This window comes from Staurois parvus, unplaced genomic scaffold, assembly GCF_062004578.1.
Source record: "Staurois parvus isolate SC_StPar_1 unplaced genomic scaffold, SC_StPar_1.0 ptg000120l, whole genome shotgun sequence".
Taxonomy (NCBI): domain Eukaryota; kingdom Metazoa; phylum Chordata; class Amphibia; order Anura; family Ranidae; genus Staurois; species Staurois parvus.
In genome coordinates this window covers 3285596-3303495 of record NW_028317916.1, presented here as the reverse complement: position 1 = coordinate 3303495, position 17900 = coordinate 3285596, and the positions used below count along the sequence as shown (strand labels likewise).

Genomic DNA, 17900 nt, shown 5'->3' with positions numbered 1-17900 from the left:
GGGGTATGACCAAAACAATGCCTGCCAATCGGCATCTGATTAGTACTCTCAGCCAATGGCTGAGAGCTCTGACCAATGTGTTCTGGTGGGGGGGCTGTTTCCCTGTCACAACACAATAGCTCACCGGGGAGATCGCTGTACTAACATCGGATTGTTAGCACAGGATCTCCTCCTCCTCCCAAGTTCTTCAGTTTTATTTCATTCAGCCTGCTGGGTTGAACGAAAAAAAAAAACTAATAGTGTGTATTAGTGTGTAAATTTTAAGTTATTATTTGTCTGAAAGTAATTTTACTTGCTGTCTTGCTTGTCCCATATTTTAATTAATGTTTTTCATATACAGATTAATAAATCCTTTCTCTCATGATCATCTGTAAATCAGGAAATATTATCTGTATCTCTACCAAATTACTATTGGAAGATGCTTAGTTAGCCTCATACTGGCCAAACGCCTTACATGCTGATTATACAATCTTTAGATATGCCAAAAACAATGAAGGGAATGTCTGTTTGAATTCAGATAGAATGAATTGGTTGGGTAGTTTCTCATATTATGTCATTTCAGTATATATAAAGTAACTTTTACAATGAGATTGTAATATGTATGGTCAGATTTATAGAGAATCTGTTGTTTTCAGTCAATCCAGATATGATCCCTAAAGCTGGTTAGAGTTGGATCAAAAGTCAGTGTGTGCCTTGGTGTGGCCCCTTGTTCTCCCCACCAGATGAGCTAGCAGCTTAAGGTAGCTTGTAGCCAAGGAAGTGAGTGAAGAAGGACAAGTAACAACTACCAAGATCCACAAGAGAACCTAGGCTAATGCCTTTTAAACCCTAGCCAGTATTTCAGAATGGAACTATGCCATTATATGGACTGTTTTGTTTCATCTTCTGATTAAGCAAGTTAAAAAAAATGTGTTTTCTACAAGCTTCCATGTGAATATTTCGAGGCAGAAGAGCCTTGTACAGCCAAAACCTGGGGATTGGTAACAGAGGTTCACTTACTGGTGCAAACCTGGTCGTCTGGACCCCAGAAGCAGACAAGTGGACCAGGTGTGTGAACTCCTGGGAAAGAGGGGGTTAAACAATGTGTGGGCCAGGAGGGTGAGAAAACTAGGCCTCAGGCTACTATCTGTGCACAGGACAGTATGGGTTTGGGCTGAACAACCCGCGATGCCTTGAAACCCTCACCTAGGGCCTGGCGCCTGGCTGCACATGAGATCCACATGACTATGAGCCCTGTCCCCACCTTGCATGCGGATCATGCTTATTCCCTAGTAAGAAATAAGAGACATTCCATAAAACAAACACATAGCGATAGATTTCCTAAAACTGGTGCACTCCAAATCTGGTGAAGCTGCACATGATAGCCAATAGGCTTCTAAATTCAGCTTGTTCAGTTAAGCTTTGGCAAAAAAAACCTGGAAGCTAATTAGTTTCTATGCAGAGTTGCACCAGATTTTGCATGCTCCAGTTTTAGTATATACCCTCCATGTAGTCTATATGGTATGTCCTGCACAGCATCTGCCCCAGTCCTACACAGCAACTGCACTGAACCTCACAGTGTACCCTAAAATGGGGTAATGAGCTCCCACATCTTGAGATAAATTTGCAACTGTATACAAATAACATTAAAATGAAAAAAGCAATGCTCACAATAAAAAGTACTTGTTTTGTATTGTGCCCTGAACAATAAAAATAGCTGAGAAGTTAATAAGCCAGTGATGGTGACTCACTTCTCTTCAGGATCCAGATTACTTCTTTGTTGTTACATTCTGCAGTACTGTGTGATCTGGCTGAAAGTAAAAGGAAATGTTTTCTTGTGGAGATTGATGTACATTCGTTTACAGTATAAAGGCATTTTCTTAAAATGAAATGTGCAAAGTTAACAGTGGTTGAATATAGTATATACATATAACCTTTGTGACTTGTGAAAAGACAAAGGATAATCTGATAATATATACAGAGATTTAAGCAGCGCATAGATGATTCAGCAAGTTGAACGAAAAAAATTACTTGATTATACACATTCGAGGTTTATAGGGAGAATCTTCCCAGCTCAGCCTTTGTATTCAGTGGAGACCGAGTGGAGTGTATGACAGTGGAGAGACTTCCCCGCTGTCAGAATGCACTGATCAGCACTGCTAGCTATATCTGGCGGCACTGATCGAGCCCCAAAGATCTGACAGGAAAGTTATACAGAAGTTGATTGGGAGATTAACTTCTGTACAACCATCCTGCCCATACATGGATCAAAATTCAGCCGGTCCCTGCTGAACCAGATGAAATTCCATCCATGTATGGCTGGTATTAGAAAAAAAGGTGAGAATTTGGAAACTCCATTAAAACAAACATTTTTTTCGGTGTACTCTCTCTGAGGCTGAATTCACAATCATCCATGTGCGCCCTAGTACACATACTGTAGTAACGTAAACACATAGGTGTGAATGGATCCATACAGCTTACCTTCCTTATTAAACTGCAGCCCACAGAGATGATCCAGCTACAAAATAATGAATGGAATTTCTGTTTGAAATGCATTTTATGCAGAAAAATGCATTTGTTTTGTTGCAGAAAAATGGACCCTTGTGTGAATGGGCCCTTAGTCTTTCCTTTATAATCTGAATCTTCTACTGTTTAATGTGTCCCACTTATTAGATTGCAGCACATCTAAGGGAAAAATTATTGCAGAGCAGCTCTGTTGGGAAATAATGCTGGGAATTTACAAGATTCTATCATCATGGTAATGAAAGTATCCAGGATCTAATTTCAATGAAACCTTTATACGCCTCAATGTTCTGCTTGCAGTCATTACTGACTATTGCATCTATATTTCATTGTAACCAATGTGCTTTACCTATATTCTCTATGTTTTCATGAAAACATCCATATTACAGTACAGTATCTACAAAATTGATTCTTTTATTATTCAGTAGTAGTAAACAGGGGCGGACTGACAACTCATGGGGCCCCCGGGCAATAAGGGATCATGGGGCCCCTGTGTCCTTGCCCAAACTCAAAAAAGCCTATGAAAAAGGTACCAGGGGCATCTCATGGGGCCCCCTACTGACCCTGGGCCCTCGGGCAGTGCCCGAGTTTCCAAATGGTCAGTCCACAATTCACCCAATTACCCAGTGAAAGTGCATGTTCATTCTTTCTGTGTGAATGTGGAAAAAAAAAACGAATGTTATTAGACTATTCCCTGTGCTGGACAAATGGAACATTCTGCATTTGGCAAATAGATGGCACTAAGTATCATATTTCCTGCACAAGAAATAGCCTAATAACATTTGTTTTTTTTGACCATTGTGCTCAGAACAAATGTTCATGCGCTTTTACTGGGCAAATGACTCAGTAAACATCTTTTATAAATATACCCTCTAGTGTGAACATCACTCCCTGTCCCTGGTGAACTTACTCTTTAAAAATATAGAGGCTACTGAAATCTTCAACCAAGTAGTAACATTTTTTGCTACTTTTCGTCTAGTGCATGCCCTGATTTGTCTTGCTTCATTGATTTCCCAATCCATACAGGAGTAAGGTGGTAACTAAAGGAGTATGTAAAATGTGCCATGTGTGCTATTAGAATTTGTAAATAATAGAGGAGAAGAGAAAGTTCAAAGTCTCTTCACAAGCCCTACCATAAGCTCGTTTCCAGCTTGCTGAGTTCATCTGATGCTGTTCACAAGTACAGGCAATCAGGCAGTAGACTGCTCCTGTCGAGCTGTGAATCCCTGGCCAGGTGTGACCTCTAAACTGTGAGAGGGAGAGAAGATCAGTAAGGCTGTCATTGTGCAGTATTACTGAACAAGAAACAAAGCCTGCATATGTAATTAAAAAGTATGTTGTCATTATTATTATTATTATTATTATACAGGATTTATATAGCGCCAACAGTTTGCTCAGCGCTTTACAATATAATGGGAGACAATACAGCAACAATACAGTTCAATACTAGAGTTAGGAGGGCCCTGCTCCTTGGAGCTTACAATCTAAGAGGGAGGGGCTAGTGGTACAAAAGGTAGTGACTGTGGGGGATGGACTGGTTGGAAGAGTAGAAGATTCCAGTATTAGCTGAGGGCAGGATAGGCTTCCCTGAAGAGATAGGTTTTCAGAGATCGCCTAAAAGTGAGCGGAGTAGGCGATAGTCTGATAAATTGGGGTAGAGAGTTCCAGAGGATGGGGGAAGCTCTGGAGAAGTCCTGGAGACAAGCATGGGAGGAGGAGACAAGGGAGCTAGAGAATAGGAGGTCTTGCGAGGAGCGGCGAGTACGGTTTGGGTGATATTTAGAGACAAGATCGGTGATGTAATTTGGGGCAGAGTTATAAATGGCTGTATACGTTATTGTTAGTGTTTTGAATTTTATCTGTTGGGCAATGGGAAGCCAGTGGAGGGATTGGCAGAGAGGGGTGGCAGATACAGAACGGTTAGCAAGGTGAATGAGTCTGGCAGCAGCATTCATGTAGATTGAAGAGGGGATAGCCTGCGATGAGGTAGGCCAATGAGGAGGGAGTTACAATAGTCAAGGCGAGATATAACAAGGGAGTGAATAAGTTGCTTAGTGGTTTCCGAGCTTAGGAACGGGCGTATCTTGGAGATGCTGCGGAGGTGAAGTCTACAAAATTTGGACAGTGATTGGATTTGGGGGTGAAAGGACAGATGGGAGTCTAGGATTACACATAGTACCCTAGCGTGAGGGGAGGGACTGATGGTTGTGTTATTGATCTTGATGGAGAAGTCAGGGGAGGGGGCACGAGCTGGAGGGAATACTAAGAGCTCAGTTTTGGAAAGATTGAGTTTGAGGAAGTGGAGTGACATCCATGCAGATATGTTACTAAGTAGGTTAGTAATGCGAGTGGAGACTGAAGGGGTGAGGTGATTGGTAGAAAGATAGATTTGTGTGTCATCAGCATAGATATGGTACTTAAAGCCATGGGAGTTTATCAAGTGACCAAGGGAGGAGGTGTAGATGGAGAAGAGAAGGGGTCCAAGGACAGAATCTTGAGGGACCCCTACAGAAAGAGGGAGTGAAGAGGAGGAGGCAGCGTTATAGGTAACACTGTCATATTGCTCATATGAAGACATATAAGTGTGCATCAATACAAAACCAACAAAAGCCCACAATGGAACATAAGTGTGAAAACATTATTCGAAGTTCAATGATGTGAATATCTTCAATGAGCTTTAAACAGAAACCAGGAAAGTTCAAATGAAGTAGAGCATTCAGCCATTCACCAATCAAGCAGGGGCGGACTGACAACTCATGGGGCCCCAGGGCAATAGGAGATCATGGGGCCCCTGTGTCCTCGCCCACACTCAAATCACATCTAAAAATGAAAGGTACCAGGGACATCTCATGGGGCCCCCTACTGACCCCGGGCCCTTGGGCAGTGCCCGAGTTCCCCAATGGTCAGTCCGCCCCTGCAATCAAGTGAGTATATCTTGAAGAGATGATCAAAAATCTTGTGCCCTCCAGCAGAATGGCTTCTTACCAGATAGTATAGTTTAAAACCGTTGTTTTCTTTTCTTTATAATAGGTACTTACAGAGGTAGATTAAATAAACAGCATGTAACAGTGCCTCTCCAGCATCCTCTCAGCAGGCGTGATGATGTCTCCGGCAATGTTCCATTGTGGACTTTTGTTTGTTTTGTACTGATGCACACTTATTATCTGTATTTATTGGTTGCAACATCTTGTATTCGGATGTTTAGTGAGAGCAGCTCTGAACACATATTTTCACAATAAGTACAAAACGCTGGTTATTTAATGTTGCTCACATGCACTTAAAGCAGTAGTAAACTCAGTCAACACAAATGCAAAGAAAAATAAAGGCAGTAGGTTAAGTGACAACAATGCACATCTCTATATTATATTAAGTAAAATCTTGTATTATAAGTATTTTCTCCCTTACTTTCATTTCTGCATTTCTCATCCAAAGCCTGCACCATCTTGGGACTCCTTTTCTGCATCCAGCTTCCAGCCCGTCTCTATGAAGATGGCCGTAAGCAGTATTAATTAGCTAAGCCTCGCTTTTATCCTTAGTCACTATGGGAACATAGCCCTTATTACTTGATTTCAGCTGTACCTGCTTTACTTTTCACCGCCTTGTGATTGTCAGGGCAGGAGCAGGGGAATGGACAGGCAGGCCTTATGGTAAGGTCACGCACTGGTGACAGCCACCACCCACAGACTCCCTCATGGCGCGGAGTCTAAGCCCCAGGCTATCTTTCACCAGGGCCCCTGATGGTGGGGATGGACTTGACGCAGCCTGAGACCAGGTCGCGACCCCCGAGTAACCCCAGCTGCGGTAACGACTGCCGCCAATGGCGTATAGCTGGTGGGAGCCAGATGGGAAGACGTATAGCGTGGTCGGACAGGCCGGGTCGATAACAGCGGAGCAGATAGTACAAGACGGTAGGCAAGAATACTCAGGTCACGGGCCGGGTTCAGCAACGGGAGGTCAGGTAATGGGATAAGGCAGAGAAATGTCTTGACAAAGCCGGGTCAGTTTCCAGTAGAGCAACGAGAGCTGAACAACAGCTTGCGGCAATGAAACATACAGGACACGAATGCAAAGAGCAGCTGCAGACAGCAGGCTTAAATGTGATCAACCACACCCTCCTGGAGGAGGAGCCACAGAGGCCTGAAAGCATAAAGGCTCCCACCTTGCTTTGCAGAAACCTAAAATGGATGCCAGCACATGGAGCAGCACAAGCTCTGAGGAAAGGTAGGACCTTGACAGTACCTCCTCCTCAAGGACCCCTCCCCCTCCGCAGCTCAACATAAGGCTTCTGAGGAAAGCGGGCGTGAAAAGCGCAGAGGAGGGCAGGAGCATGAACATCCGCAGAAGGAACCCAGGAACGCTCCTTGGGACCATAACCACACAATGGATCAGGAACTGCACCCGACCGCGGACCAACCGAGAGTCCAGGATGCGGCTCACCTCATATTCCTCATGACCGTCAACTCAGATAGGACGAGGCCGAGAGGCAGTAAAGCAATTACAAACCAGAGGCTTCAACAGGGATACGTGGAAGACATTGGAGATACGCATCCCAGGAAGAAGAGCAAGGGCATAGGCAACCGGGTTCACCCTGCGGAGGATGCGAAAAGGACCAACAAAACGGGGAGCCAGTTTTGGTGCAGGCACCCGAAGATTGAGGTTACGAGTAGATAACCACACCCGATCTCCGACCTGGTATGAAGGAGCGGGCAACCGTCTACGATCAGCCTGGAGCTTCTGGCGCTGTGCTGAGTCCTTCAAGAACCCCTGGATCTGCCCCAACGAGGAACGCAGGGCAGCAAGATGCAGCCGGAATTATCCACAGCCGGAATGTCCTGTAGTGAGAACAATTCAGGCAATACCGTAGGTTGGAACCCATAGTTGGCCACGAAGGGAGACATCCCGGAAGAGGAGTTGACAGTCGAGTTCCTGGCAAACTCCGCCCATGGCAGGAGATCGGCCCAATTGTCCTTATGGTCTGAGATAAAGCAGCGAAGGAATTGTTCCAGGGCCTGGTTGGAACGCTCCGCAGCCTCATTGGACTGCGGGTGGTAGGCCGAAGAGAAGGAGAGCTTGATACCCAACTGGAAGCAAAAGACGCTCCAGAACCTGGACACAAACTGACTCCCGCGGTCTGAGACAATCACCTTAGGCAACCCATGCAAGCGAAAGATCTCCCTGGCAAAAAACGTGGCCAGTTCCTGCGCAGTCGGCAACTTCTTGAGCGGAACACAATGGCACATCTTGGAAAAACGATCAATGACCATGAGAATGACCGTATAGCCTCTGGACGCAGGGAGATCCACAATAAAGTCCATGCCCAGGTGTGACCAGGGACACTCCCCATTGGGAATGGGTTGCAGAAGACCCACTGGAAGATGCCGAGGAGATTTGTTCTGGGCACAGACAGAACATGCCGCTACATATGAGGCAATGTCGGAACGGAGAGATGGCCACCAGAATAAACGAGAAACGACCCAGGACAACTGGTTCCTCCCCAGATGACCGGCAGTCTTGGAATTGTGGTAGGTGCACAGCAGGCGGGTGCGCAATCCCTCTGGTACGAAACATCTACCCTCCGGTCTCTCAGGAGGAGCATCAGTTTGAGCCGCCAAAATCTGCTCCCCAAGGGGAGAAGTCAGGCTGGTATGAATGGTAGCCAGGATCTGATCCAGAGGTATGACCGAGGTCGGCTCAGAGTCCTCCATGGACAGCTCAGAGTATTGCCGCGACAATGCATCAGCCCTGACATTCTTGGAGCCAGGCAAATAGGAGACCACATAGTTAAAACTGGACAAGAACAAGGCCCATCTGGCCTGACAGGGCATCAATCTCTTAGCCTCCGAGAGATATGTCAGGTTCTTGTGGTCGGTGAGAATGAGGACCGGGACTGCAGAACCCTCGAGCAGGTGCCTCCATTCCTTGAGAGCCTGAATAATGGCCAACAACTCCCTGTCTCAAATCTGGTAGTTGCATTCTGCAGAGGAAAGCTTCCTGGAGTAGAAGTAGGGGTCCATCAGGCGACCGACGCTGAGACAGGAGGGCGCCTACTCCCGCCTCAGATGCATCAACCTTGAGGACAAAGGGCAGCCCAGGATTGGGATGAGACAGTATCGGAGCCATAGCGAAGGCGGATTTCAAAGCCTCGAAAGCTAAGATGGCCTTGGGTGACCACTCGTGGGGGTTACTGCCCTTCTTGGTCAGATCTGAAAGAGGCTTGGCCAGCGTGGAGAAGTTCCTGATAAACTTCCAATAATAGTTGACGAAACCCAAAAAGCGCTGAATGGGTCGAAGACCATTGGGATGAGGCCACTACAGAACCGCCGAAACCTTCTGAGGGTCCATGGAAAATCCCACCGTGGAAATGATGTAGCCCAAAAAGGCAACCTGGGATCAATGGAATTCACACATCTCGAGCTTACAGAAAAGCTCGTTCTCACGTAACTGTTGCAGCACCCGCTTGACGTCCTGGATATGCAACTCCATGGAGACAGAGTAAACCAAGATGTCATCCAAGTAAACCACCACGCACTGCTGCAACAAGTCACGAAAGACATCATTGATGAACTCCTGAAAGAGCGCGGGCGCGTTACACAACCCGAATGGCATCACCAGGGATTCATAGTGGCCAGTTCTAGTGTTAAACGCGGTCCTGCACTCGTCCCACTCCTTGATCCGTACGAGGTTGTACGCCACCCTGAGGTCGAGTTTAGTAAAGACCGTTGCTCCCTTGAGGTGGTCGAACAACTCGGTAATCAACGGGATTGGGTAGGCATTCTTAATCGTGATTCGATTGAGACCCCTATAATCAATGCAAGGGCTCAATTCACCGTCCTTCTTTTTTACGAAGAATAAGCCAGCTCCTGCTGGGGAAGTGGACTTGCGAATGTGCTCCCGGGAGAGTGCATCCGCAACGTATTCCTCCATGGCCTGATTCTCCGCAACCGAAAGAGGATACACCCTGCCATGAGGAGGAGTGGCACTGGGTTGCGAGGCTATGGCGCAATCGTATGGACGATGGGGAGGCAGGGCACCGGCGCGCACCTTGTCAAACACGTCCAGGTACTCCCCATAGTCAGTGGGCAACACAGAGTCCGAGGAGGCGCACAACACCTTAACCGGCCCACGGATGCAACCGGCCCCACACTGTGGAGACCACGAGAGAATCTCGGCCGTTCGCCAATTAAAGGTCGGATTGTGCTTCTGAAGCCAGGGATATCCCAAAACCACGGAATAGTGCAGAGAAGAAATTACCTGGAAACAGGCCAACTCCCTGTGAACAGCCCCAATAGCTACTTCTACCGGCAGGGTCTCGTGGGTATTCTGCGGCGGTTGCAGGGGCCTGCCATCTTTCACCTCGAGAGCCAATGGGGCAACTCGAGCCTGTAGGGGAATGAAGTACTGGGCAGCAAACGAGCTGTCCATAAACAACCCGCCAGCACCAGAGTCTACCAATGCCTGAGTCGTCACCGAGCCCTCCGCCCAAGAGAGGACAACAGTGATTAGAGGTTTTTCTTTGCAGGACACCGGGGACGAGGAAACTCCACCCAAGATCTGCCCCCGACAGGATCTCAGGTGCGAGCATTTCCCGGATGGACCGGACAGGACTGCCGAAAATGCCCACCAAGACCACAGTACAGGCAGCGGCCCTCCCGGCGCCGAGAGGCCCACTCCCCCTCGGAAAGGTGAGCAAACCCCAGCTGCATGGGCTCACCACCAGACAAGCCATTCCCAGGAGGCGTGAGAGGAGAGGGAGCCATGGGTGGGACAGAAAACGTAGGCGCCAATCGGTTAGGAGGCCTCCGCAGACGCTCCTTAAATGAAGGCCTCTCTCTGAGCATAGTGTCAATCAGGATTAGGAAGGAAATGAGTACCTCTAGCTCCACAGGCAGCTCTTTGGCTGCAATCTCATCCTTCAATGCATCTGAGAGACCATGAGAGAAAGCAGCCACTAGACCTCATTGCTCCAGCCTACCTCTGCCGCCAGGGCACGAAATTCTATGGCATACTCGGCAACGGTCCGTGAACCCTGATGCATGGACATGAGCAGCTTGGCAGCCGAGGCGTAGCGAGCAGGCACATCGAATACCGTACGGAAGGAGGCAACGAAACCAGCAAACTCGTGAATCACCGGGTCATTGCTCTCCCATAAGGGATTTGCCCAGGCCAAGGCTTTGCAGAGAGCAGCGAGATTAGGAAGCCCACCTTTGACCTCTCAGTAGGAAAAGCGTGGGGTATTAACTCAAAGTAAATGCCCACTTGGTTAAGGAAACCACAGCACTGACTCGGCTCACCCCCAAAGCGCTGTGAAAGAGGGGCAGAGCCAGTCATACCTCTGGGCACCGCGGGTGCAGCAACAGATGCGGAGGTAGGCGCAACAACCGGAGCAACAGTGGGAGCGACCACCGGAGTGACAACCGGCCTAATAGCCCCAGGAGTAAGGTGCGCTGTGCGTGCAAGCAGAGTCTGTAACACCTGAGCGAACTGATCCAACAAGAGATCCTGTTGATCAAGTCTGGCGACTAACATAGGAAGCAAAGGCGTACCTGCACCATCAGGATTCATGGCATTCGTGTAGTGTCAGGACAGGAGCGGGGGAATGGACAGGCAGGCCTTATGGTAAGGTCACGCACCGACTGGCGACAGCCACCACCCACAGACTGGAATCCCTCAGGGCGCGGAGTCTAAGCCTCAGGCTATCTTTCACCAGGGCCCCTGATGGTGGGGATGGATTTGACACAGCCTGAGACCAGGTCGCGACCCCCGAGTAACCCCAGCTGCGGTAAGGGCTGCCGCCAATGGTGTATAGCTGGTGGGAGCCAGATGGGAAGACGTATAGCGTGGTCGGACAGGCCGGGTCGATAACAGCGGAGCAGATAGTACAAGACGGTAGGCAAGAATACTCAGGTCACGGGCCAGGTTCAGCAACGGGAGGTCAGGTAATGGGATAAGGCAGAGAAATGTCTTGACAAAGCCGGGTCGGTTTCCAGTAGAGCAACGAGAGCTGAACAAGAGCTTGCGGCAATGAAACATACAGGACACGAATGCAAAGAGCAGCTGCAGACAGCAGGCTTAAATGTGATCAACCACACCCTCCTGGAGGAGGAGCTGCAGAGGCCTGAAAGCATAAAGGCTCCCACCTTGCTTTGCAGAAACCTAAGATGGATGCCAGCACATGGAGCAGCACAAGCTCTGAGGAAAGGTAGGACCTTGACAGTGATGTAGCAATTTATATGGGGTATTTAGGGGATATACTCTCGTGGAATGCCACTTAGATTGAAGGACATGGGCACAGCATGGACTGGCGGCACAGAGAGTATGCCATGAATCGTGGCTATAATGGGCATGCAGTGATGTCATTAGAATGATCACTCGATTTGTGTAGAATGGCACAGGATAGACAGATTGTAAAGACAATACCTGGTACATTGTTTATGAACTATTTCAAGGGATGAAAGTAGAAATGTTGAGTTTACGACCACTTTAAACACTGTTCAAAGAAACTAGGTTTTTTATCATCCCTTGAGGGACACAGGAAGATAGGTGTTGGGATTACACCGTCTGGCCATAGCATTATGACCAATGACAGGTAAAATGAATAACATTAATTATCTTGTTACAATGGCATCTGAAAGTAGGTGGGATATATTAGGCAGCAAGTGAACCTGTTGTCCTTGAAGTTGATGTGTTGTAAGCAAGAAAAAGTGGGTATACTGTTGCCTTCAGGAAGCTTGGACAATGGCAAACAAAATGGTCAAGCCAGCCCCTATATAACCTCACTTCCAACTGTTAATCCTTCGTTTTTTGCTAGTGTCCAGAGAGGTTGGACTGAGCTCTGCCAATAAAAAAAATCTAACGATATTTTACTAGACTTTGTATTCCTTTTTTATTTTATTTGCTTGTTCATTTAAAATATTCTGTACATCATGAATATTTCTTTTAGTGTGTGGGATTAGGTGCAGTGTGGTGTGGCAGCAGTAATGACACTGAGGCACAGGATGCACAAAAAGCAATGTGCTGAGGAACTTGTAAAACAGTTACAACATCCCAGCAACGTGGAACGCACATCTGTGAACTCACAGAGGAGAGTCAGTGGTTATAGAATCTAGTTGAAGAGAGTGCTTACCAAGAGAGGAGTGCTGTGTGGCCGGTCAAACCCAAGAGGGAGCTTGTGGAGGTGTAGGCATAGGCCCTACTCTTTCCCTACTTCTATGGAGCCTTTCCCTACGGCTATTACTGTCCCTGACAAACTGGTCAGCTCTCTCCACACTAGCCAGCTTGCAAATGCACACCAAAGCCTGGGGTGGGACCAGATGGCAACCAGGGATGCACCATAGCCAACAGGAACGCTGCTCCAGGGGACTAAGGAAATAATGGGGGTTTCTCTTGGCTTCCTGTCCAGCTGCAGTACTGCTCCGGTCCGGTGCCACCTACAGTGAAGAAAACAGACTGCACCTGACTACACTACACCCCGTTTGACAGATGCTGTCCTTGGCATCAAACAAAACAAAGAACCATGTAAAACAGCAATAATGCAAATACTAATGCAAGAACACTTTAAATCACATAATCAGAATACTTTGCAGGTAGTTGTTCATAATTAGATCTCAGTGGACGACAGACTCCACTGTCCTCTGTGGGGTCTCAGCCAGAGTCCTCGTCTTCTGTGGGAGCCTTTGTGGCTTCAAATGGTTGAGGGTTGGCAGAGCAGGCTGCATGCTTTCCCTTTTGGACTTTGCGTCAATCCATGGAATAAGCTGAACTTGCATCTGGAGGAGCTGCGAGATCTGGACTCAGTGGAGCCAATGCTGGATGGGTGTGGTCCTCTGAAACCACATCATATATTGTGTCAGAGGGAATGGTTGCTTTTCTACCTGGTACGGAGAATGTTCCCACTTGGGCTCCAATTTTCTGCTTCTTTCATACCTTGGATTTTTTACCAACACCTGGTCCAATGGTCGCAGTGGCAACTTATCTGAAACTGAGTCTTTGTGTTTTTTGAGCACCACCTGCATGGCCTTCTGTAGCCATTCTTAGTGCTCTTGCACCCATGTACTGGGGGTGCACTCTTGAGAATTTTCTGGGGGGCCCAAGCAGTCATAGTGCCCAAAAATCAAGAAGAAGAAAGTGTATCCAGTGGCCCAGTGTACAGTATTGTTGTAAGCCCACTCCACAGCCCCTACATGTGAGTGCCAGTGATCTCTGTCACTCTGGTTCCAGGGTGCAGAGCATGCCAAACAGGGTACAGTTAAAGCGCTCATAGACTCTGTGCCCCTGAGGTTGGTACTGTGCGGTGTGGGATTTCCGGATAAGGAGAGAATTTGGCATTGGCAGCCATATGGCTGAACTACATGCTCCCTGTATAACTTGGCCATTGTCTGAGCTGTTTGATATCTGGTGGGTATGATCATGACATATTTGGTGAAGTGGTCCACAAAGACCAGGGCATAATGGAACCCCAGAATCGAAAGGATTGGCTGCACACCACTGTAGAGCTACTTAAATCATTTAATCTACCACCGCTCTCAATGAAGACAGCACACAATTGTAAGACACAGGAAAGCTGCTGCTATCACATTTCACACATAATCATGTTTATTCATAACAAGCAATAAATAATAAACAAGCATAATGGAACCCCATTGGAGAGCTTGAGATCAATAGGAAGTCCATGGTGACTAATTCAAAGGACTCCAAGGTGGTAATGGACATTGGGATGACCTTTTCTGCCAGGACTTAGTGGGCGGTGCAGGCAGGACATTCTTGACATACTTCTTGTACCCACTCTTATAGCTGAGGATAGAAAAAGTATCTCTGGACCAATGCTTTTGTCCTGTCAGCCCCAAAATGGCCACTTAATGTGCATCACCCGGCAGACTTGGAGGATGTGCAACTGGGCGACAACAATCTGCAATATGTCTCTCTGTAGGGATGCGAACATGCCATTAAAGAATATTGTCTTGAGGTGATCCTATTGTCAGAGAGTCTCTGGCATTCCCATGAGGAAAGTTTGTGCCATCGGGGCAGAAAGCACTGCACCTGCATAAGGACAGGGTCCTGTTTCTGAATTTGGGCCTACTCTTTCAGGGTGTCCAGTCCCTCTGGAGGCGATGGCAGATGGCGCCTGGGTGTGCAGGAGCAAGCAGCCTTTGGAAAGATGGGGGCCACCTCCACATCTTCCCTGTTAAGGTCTACATCCTTGCCTTAGTGTTCCACTGGGTATCGATTGGGAGAGGACATTTGCATGCCCTTTAAACTTCTCTGGCTTGTAGAATGTTTTGTATTTGAAGCGGGCTAAGTGGGCAACCCACATCTGTTCCAGCTCCTTCAGTTTGGTCGTCTCCCGATAGGTGAGCAAGTTGTTGTCCGGGGCACTTTCCATTAGGACTGAATAGAAGGCAAGGCCCCCATTTATTTTGCATTGCTTGGCCACACAGGAGCTGGGTCAGGGGTGCGGCTATCTGGGAAACATGGATATAAACTGCTGGTATTATCCCACTAGGCCTAGAAAGGACCGCAGCTCACTCAGAATCTTTGGAGCATGGTCGGGAGAGACACCCCCACACCTCTCCAGCTACTACATCTTCTGGCACATAAGGCAACACTTGCTGGGCTTGATCTTTAGTCTGTACTAACTCAAGCGGACATCCAGTCCAAGTGCTGTACATGATCTTCAAAGGATTTGGAGAAGATGATTATTTCATCCAGTTAGACTAGTACATTCCCAAAGTTAAAGTCCAACAGACAGCTCTCCATTAGCTGCTGAAACATGCTAAATGTGTTGCTCAACCAGAACTGCATGCAGTTAATTTCAAACGGCACTAGGGATGTGATGAAGGCAGTTTTTTCATGGTCTTGCTCCTTTATCAGCACCTGCCAATAATGACTCGCCAGGATAGTTGGGAAAAATTATACTTGGCCCAGGGCCATGAGGGACTCCTCCACCCTAGGTAATGGGTAGGCTCAGTGGGTGCAGAAGTTTAACTTGCAATAGTCCACAAAAAAAGTAGGCTCCCATCTTTTTTCCTCACTAGGACAACTGGGTTTGCCCATAGGCTGCGGCTTTCCCAAATGACCCCACTCTCTAACAAGCTACGGATCTAGTCCTTGACCTGTTGGCAGAGGGCCAGGGGAATGTGCCAATATCACTCACGGATGGGTGGAGTCCCCCCCATGTGGATGGGGTGGTCTATGGCCTCGGTGCTGCCATAGTCTTTGGGGGCCAGTGGCGAATACTAGTAGATGTTTCTCCAGCAGTCAACGGAGGAGCCATTGTTGAGCCAAGATGTAGTCCAACAATGGAATGTCCAGTTGCTCCAGTAGCAGTCTGTAGTGCTCCTCATCCATGGGGGACATGTAGCGGAGCACACACAGCTACCACCCCAGGTTGGGCGCGGGGGATGCAATAACTGGGAACTGTGTAGATGTCTGCAATGATGGTCTGGTTAGAGAGTGGGATCAAGGAGGTTCCCAAGTTGATAAGCTGTATCAGCACTTTACCTTTGTGGACTTTAGACAGCGTGTAGGTGATCAGCCACTCCCTGTGTACACCAGTGTCCTTATGTGACTCCACCATTACCGTTGCTCCTTGCAACTTTTTGTTAGCCCCAATGGACAAGGGCCAGACCTCCCCCTACAGGGAAGCCAGGAGCAGTTTTTGGTTGCTTTCTGATTGCCTTTTGCTGGGCCTCAAAGGCCTTGATCACATTGAGCCATACTTCTCTCAGGTTACAGCCCTGTGCCCACTGGCTTAAATATTCAAAGTCCAGGTGTTTTAGCACTTTCCTACCCAGGACAATGGGTACAGCTGAGCTCACCGGGTAGTGAGTCATCACTACCCCCATAATTTTGATCACTTGGTCCTCTATCTGAATCCTCACGCAGGTGATGCCCTCCACCAGGATGGGTAGGTTGTTGGCCACTTTAAGGGATAGCCAGGAGGGGTCCAGTTTTTCTCTAGTCCCAAATCTATGTGTGTAGAAATCATACTCCACCACCTCCACACAAACACCTATGACCCAATCAGACAGCGGACCTCTTGACCTTTGACCAGGGCAGTGACTACTGGACTGGGTGCGACCATGGATTGTAGTCTGGTGGGACCTTGAGTTTCTGGACCCAGGGGTTGTCCTTCAGCCTCAAGAGCTCCTAGTTTAATGGTGGCCTGCGGTTACTTTTGACTTTAGGCCTGCCGCAGTTCTTAGGTAGGTGCCAGAAGTGGCCACATCTCCAGTACTTTCGGTCCTCATCTTGGTCCCTCCTCAATGGATTCTCACCTATGGAGAGGTGTGCCAGTTCTTTTTGAAGGTGGATATCTCCTGCTTCATGGAGGCCAGGCCCTGGGTGAGCTCTTAGAGCTCAGTCTGCATAGATGAAAGAATAGATTGGGCCAGGCTTCTTACCACAGGGTAGAGGGTTCCTGTCTCTTGGTCACCATTGCCTCTTGCTCCCGTGCTACCACCTCCACTACAGTATCATTGAAGGAAGGAGTGGGTAATGCTTTGGTCCACTCCTAAAGAGCCTGGAGAGCCAACGCAAAGTAGGTGAGGGTTTCATCTTCTTGCTGTCTGCGAACAAAGAACCTCCACCTCAGACTCAGGGACTGTCACATTTTCTCTAAACAGACCCTCCAGGTGCACCAATATCTGTTCCAAACCAGACCAGGCATCCTCCAGCACCATCACTGCTCTGTGGGCATCATCCTCCAAAGAGTTAATAGCCAGCTTTACAATTAGTCAGGAGGGGACCTGGTATAGGCGGACACCACTCTCTAGTCCTTCCTCCCATTCAGATAGGGAAATTTTGGACCTGTTAAACTTAGTCACTAAGGCCAGAGCTGCTCCTAATATAGGTCCATATAGGTCCCCACTCCTCCTGCAACCTCTGTGAATAGGGGCATATCCTGCTGACTGCTGCCAAGTGTGGGGTAGGTGCAGTATGGTGCAGCGGCAGTAATGACACCAAGGCCTTGGATGCACAAACAGCAATGTACTGATGAACTTGTAAAACAGTTACAACAGCCTGGCAGGGTGTAACGCACAATGCAGTGGAGAGTTAGCAGTGATAGGCCCCACCTGAAGAGACCACTTTCCAAGGGAGGGGAAGTGCGGCGTGGCTGGTCCAACCCAAAAGGGAGCTTTGGAGGTGTAGGCATAGGCTCTACTTTTTCCCTACTTCTCTGGAAACTTTCCATGCCGCTAGTGCTGTCCCTGACAGATGGGTGACCTCTCCCTATACTGGCCACTTCGCAAATGCACGCCAAAACCTGGGATCAGGGACTTAAAAAGACTCTGCTTGACCCAAGATGGCCACAAGGGTCATCCGGATGCAGAGTAGCCAACCGGCAGGCTGCTTCAAGGGACCAAGGAAACCATAGAGAAAACAGGTTTCTCTTGAATTCC

General features: G+C 48.1%; 1 long non-coding RNA gene across 1 annotated transcript; it reads right to left on the bottom strand.

The window, feature by feature from the left end:
- Positions 1 to 1652: 1652 nt before the first annotated feature.
- Positions 1653 to 3754, bottom strand: LOC149467167 (uncharacterized). The gene is made up of 2 exons (XR_016312000.1): positions 3636 to 3754; positions 1653 to 1790 (listed from the first exon to the last, which is right to left on the bottom strand). It is a non-coding gene; the product is annotated as an uncharacterized LOC149467167 (long non-coding RNA).
- Positions 3755 to 17900: the final 14146 nt, after the last annotated feature.